This window comes from Vigna radiata, chromosome 6 (assembly GCF_000741045.1).
Source record: "Vigna radiata var. radiata cultivar VC1973A chromosome 6, Vradiata_ver6, whole genome shotgun sequence".
NCBI classification, from domain to species: Eukaryota; Viridiplantae; Streptophyta; class Magnoliopsida; order Fabales; family Fabaceae; genus Vigna; species Vigna radiata.
Genome location: NC_028356.1, coordinates 13,124,763 through 13,130,566, shown reverse-complemented (window position 1 = coordinate 13,130,566; position 5,804 = coordinate 13,124,763). Strand labels below are relative to the sequence as shown.

General features: G+C 36.8%; 1 pseudogene; it reads left to right on the top strand.

Annotated features, from left to right (window-relative positions):
* Positions 1–5,804, top strand: part of LOC106763449 — a 17,775-nt pseudogene that overhangs the window by 7,607 nt on the left and 4,364 nt on the right.

Below are 5,804 nucleotides of genomic sequence, written 5' to 3'. Positions count from 1 at the left end.
CAAGAGGAAGAGGGAGCACTCACTACTTTACTCTTATGGAGTATTAATTACTAAATCCTCTTTCCCTTTGATAAATAACTTTACATTGCTTTTGTAGGACATTAATAAAAAGAAGAAACTATGTTTATGCAACTAAAGAAGGCTTCCATATAAAAGAAAAGGATTGGCACTTAGCGCCCTCTTCATGACGCCTAGCGCTAGAAACAACAACTTCACCGTCTTCATCATTTTCTGCTGAGTCAGCTATTGTAGCTTGCCTTCCAAGCTTCTTTCATTTGTTTTTCAGCACATGTATCTTTAGGATAGCTTCATAGTACGTTTTAGAAGCTCTCCTTCATCTATAAATAGAGAACTTCATCGGTTGTAAATTCAACTTGATTTGGAGTAATGAAATGCTGTTGAATTCTCAGCTATCCTCTCAAGTTCAAACTTGTGCCTTGTTATCTTGCACCTCCTCTAGCTCCTTTCACCTTTGGAAAGCCTACCGAATTAGAATTCTACCAAACATCCATCCAAACACCTTCACACATTTTCACAAACACCTACCGTGCATTTCAAACTTCATCTTCTTCATCATTTTGCTGCCAATTCTCTGCAACTTGGAGCATGCTTCAGGGAGTCTTGGAGATGTTTCCATCATTTGGCATCAAGAGCCAGTTTTTCCAGTCACGCTTCAAGAGCTAAGTGCTCTTTCTTCATTTTTTTTTTTACTTTGCTGTGTTGTTCTGCTCCTATATCACTTTTGTATTGATTTTTTTTGTTCGTTCTCAGCTGTGTTTGAGTGAATCATTCTATTTGTTCACTGTTCCTTAGAGTTTCTTTAACATTTTAATCGGTGCATTTTGTGTAATTGAGTTCATTCTAGTTTCAATTTTCATTGTTGTTTTGTCCACTGTCATGTGCAACTTTAACTGCCATTTTACAACTGTCATGTGTTTTGAATCTATTCCAGCTTTGAATTTTCATTTTTTGTTGTGTGTCAATGCATTTCTCCGCTCAATTTTGATCACACAAAGCCATGAGGCATTTCCTAGCTTTGATCAAAACATTTTTTGAGTGTTGTCCGAGAAGATCCTCTGCCTCACACGTGTTTCCTGGTTTGAATTCGTCAATTCTGTTGCGAGCCATATTTTCGTGTTTTCAGCCTTCGTTTAAGTTTGTTTGATGTATTGGAACATGTTGAAGATGATTGTGATTCATTTCCATCACAGATTTGCAACTTGAGTTGTTGAGTTTCCAAATCAGTTTCAAAAATCTGCATTACACGCTAGTTGTTGTTTTACCATGGCACTTACTCTAATTGTCCAAATTTTTTGATTCTGAAGTTGTGCACTAGTTTAGATGATGTATATGATCAGTTCTTTGATGATGATCATTCTATTTGCGTCAAAAATTGTCAAATGAATGTTTCAGTTGAATCAACATAGTGATTTCTGCCACTGTAACAGCTTTGCACCGTGCTCCACTTTCATTGACTATGATTTAGGTTCATTTACATCCTCTAGCTACTTCTCTGCAGCTAGATCTAGTAAATAGGACTTTCTTGTGGTCTGATTGTTCCAGCCAGCTTAGCTTCTCCAATTTTTTTTTTCAAAATTCTGTTGCAGTTTGCATTTTGCTATTGTTTGACAACTATTCTGCTGCATAAGTCACAACTCCACATGTGATTTTGAGCTTATACTTGTTTCTGTGCATAAAAATTGTTTGAACATGTTTCTTTGAACATTTAAAACTTGTTTTTATAGTTTATTTGCTCTTTTCACAGCCAAAGTATCAATTCACATCTTGAACCATCATTTTTGCTTGAAATATGCAAGTGTATACCTCATATTGAGATCCTTACTGTTTTGGATCAGTTTCATTGAGTTTGGAGTCATTTTTGGTGAATTGAAATTGGTTTGTTACTGTTCATATGGTAAATTTTGAGCCAAATTGGTATTGACTTGCTGCATCACCAAATTTTACTCATTTTTAAGTAGTGCACTTGTCATATTCTGCTGTCATCACTTTCTTTGCTGTTTAGGTATTTGTACACCTCTACTATGATCATATGAAGTTGTTTGAGGTCTCATTTGAGCCTTTTCACCACTGCCACTCAAATCACCCACTGAAACCACCATTTTCAGTCCAATTTTTCTCATTTTTGGTGTAGTTTTCTCACTTTGATTCTGCAGAATCCGTAACTGCACCCCTGTGTTGGAGTTGCTGAATATTTCAGTGATGTTCTAGTGATTGTACAAACTTATTTGATGATTTGAAAACATTTTTCACTGTTCATATGGTCCAGTAGTGATTTTTACCCGAGAACTTTACCCAAAACCCATATTTTAGTTCATTTTGGGAAGTCTGTCATTCATCTTCGGTACTGCACAATCTCTTCACTATTTTATAGCTTGTATACATTTCATTTGTTGATATAAAATTGGTGGAAGTATCATAGGACCATTTCATTCACTACCATTCAAAATCACCATTGTTGTTTCAATTTTTCAGCCACTTTTTAATGCTGCAGCTGGTATAATATGCTGTCATCCACCATTTCAGTTTCAAATTGTAAATTGGATTGGCAAAAGTTGGGGATCTTGTTTCAAACAAAATTAAATCCATATACAGGTGTAAACCAATCAGAAAAAGGAAATAAAACCCCTGCAATCCAGTTTACAAGTCAAAAAACCAGAAAACATAATTTCTGCAGCTCATTGTGGCATTTCATCAAAAAATTTTAAATTTTCATCAAACACTTGCATTGCACAGAATTCAATCACTATTTGAGTCTTTTATTGATTGTTTAATCTGTTTTAGACCTTCTCCTAGGATCCTTTTGAGTGCCATCTTTGTTTTACAGCCCAAAATTCATTAGAATTGAACTTTGTTGGCTTCCAATTCTGCTGTCATGTTGTATTTTCTCTGAAAATTCTGGTGTAGTAAAGTGTGTTTATCACTCACGGTTTTGTGATTTTCCTGCTGGTTTATCATATCATTTTGGTGGAATTTTAGCACCCAGCTGGACCTTCTAAAAGGGATAGCATATTAAGGAGTGGATTGAACTATGAGATTAGAGATAAGGTAGAACTCTTACCTTACTTAGATCTAAATGATTTTGTACAACTATGTGTGAGAGTGGAAGAACAAAATAGGAGAAAAGCTTCCACAAAAAGAACCTACCCTACCACATCATCCTATAGGAAAGATCTTAAGAGGGAGGGTAGTTTTCCAAGATATGAGGAAACAAAGGAGTGAGACCGAGAAAGACCACAAGACAAGCTCAAAATCAAAGATAGAGAGCTAAAAAGAGACAAAGAAAGCTATAAGGGAAAAGAACAAAGGACTTCAAGAGAGCCACCTAGAGATACCACGGGTAAGGAGACTAGATGTTTCAAATATGGAGCAAGAGGACACTATTCAAATGAGTGTCACTTCAAAAAGTCAACCTATATCCTTGAACATGAGAGTCCAAGTGAGGAGTCATCTTCTAGCACGTCTGAGTTGTCCTCATCTGAAGAGGAACATGAAGCTCCACCTTGTGATGGAGATCTTCTCATGGTTAGAAGACTCCTTGAGGCAAAGCATGTTGAGTTAGAACAGACTCAACGAGAAAACCTATTCCACACTCGCTGCAAAGTTCTTGATAAAACCTGTTCTATGATTGTGGATAGTGGTTCTTGTTGTAATTGTTGTAGCTCTAGAATGGTTGAAAAGTTAGGCTTAACTCCTACTCCTCATCCTAACCCGTACAAACTTCAATGGATAAAAGAGGATGAAGGAATAGTTGTTAAGGAAGAAGTAAGTGTTCCCATTTCCATAGGCAAGTATGAAGATCAAATCATTTGTGATATTGTTCCAATGGAAGCGGGTCACATCTTACTTGGACGCCCTTGGCAATTTGACAAACAAGTTTTTCATGATGGAGTCACCAACAAGATAACCATTCAACATAAAGGCAAAAAGATTATCTTGAGCCCTCTTACACCATCACAAGTGCGAGAGGACCAAATAATACTTAAGAAGAAGTTGGATGGTGAGAAAATGCTCCACTCTAACAAAGTTTCCAAAGAGAAGAAGTTGAGTTTGGTCGAATGTGCCTCAACCAATGAAGTTGTCCCACCACATTCTTCTAAAAACCTTTTCCTTGGACAACCTCACTTTCTTCTCAATTGTAAAGGGGCACTTCTTTCCATAAATCATCCACTTGATTCTCATCCAAAGGGGTTACAAAAGCTTTTGAAAGAGTTTGATGATTTATTTCCTAAAGAGGTTCCAAGTGGATTACCACCTCTTCGAGGAATTGAACATCAAATTGATTTGATTCCTGGCGCCAGCCTTCCCAATAGGCCAACTTATAGGACTAACCCCACAAAAACCAAAGAGATAGAGAAGCAAGTTAATGATTTATTGGGAAAAGGGTGGATACAAAAGAGCCTTAGCCCTTGTACGGTGCCAGTGTTGTTAGTCCCTAAGAAAGATGGTTCTTGGCGAATGTGTACAGATTGCAGGGCTATTAACAACATTACAGTCAAGTATAGGCACCCTATTCCTAGATTGGACGATATGTTAGATGAATTACATGGAGGAAACATGTTCACCAAGATTGATCTTAAAAGTGGATATCATCAAATCAGAATTAAAGAAGGAGATGAATGGAAAACCGCTTTTAAGACCAAATTTGGCCTTTATGAATGGTTAGTCATGCCTTTTGGCTTAACCAATGCTCCTAGTACCTTCATGCGCTTAATGAATCATGTCCTTCAGGAATACATAGGCAACTTTGTTGTAGTCTACTTTGATGATATTCTAATCTATAGCAAAGGTCTTAAATAGGATCTTCATCATGTGAGAAAAGTCTTGATTTTGCTTCGTCAACACCATTTATTTGCCAACTTTGACAAATGTACCTTTTGTCAAGAAAGTGTTATTTTTCTAGGCTTCAAAGTTGGGAAAGAAGGTGTACATGTTGATCCTAGCAAAATCAAAGCTATCCAAGAGTGGCCTGTCCTGAAAACAGTGGGAGAAGTAAGAAGTTTTCTAGGTCTAGCAGGTTTCTATAGATGCTTTATAGAAAATTTCTCTACTATTGCTGCTCCCCTCAATGAACTTTTAAAGAAGGATGTGCCATTCAAATGGGATGAAAAACAAAGTCTATCATTTGAGACCTTAAAACATAAGCTAACACATGCACCCATTCTACATTTACTTGATTTTCCAAAGCTTTTCAAGTAGAATGTGATGCTTCTGGGGTAGGAATAGGAGTTGTGCTTATACAAGAAGGTCACCCTATAGCTTATTTCAGTGAAAAACATAAGGGACCTACTTTGAACTATCCTACCTATGACAAAGAACTTTATGCCCTTATTCGAGCATTGAAAACTTGGGAACATTATTTCGTGTCTAGAGAGTTTATTATCAACACTGACCATGAATCTCTCAAGTATATTAAAGGGCAAGGAAAGCTGAACAAGCAACATGCAAAGTGGATTGAGTACCTTGAGCAGTTTCAATATGTCATCAAACATAAAAAAGGGAGTACTAATGTTGTTGCGGATGCTTTATCTACACGACATGCATTACTAGTTACTCTAGGTTCACAAATACTAGGTTTTGATGACATCAAACAACTTTATGACATTGACCCTACCTTTGCATCCACTTATGCATCTTGTCTTAAAAAGCCATTCGACGGATTCTATATTTCTGAGGGGTATCTTTTTAATAAAGGAAAACTATGTATACCCCAAGGATCCATTCGAAAGCTTCTTATCAAGGAAAGTCATGGAGGAGGACTCATGGGCCATCATGGAGTTGATAAA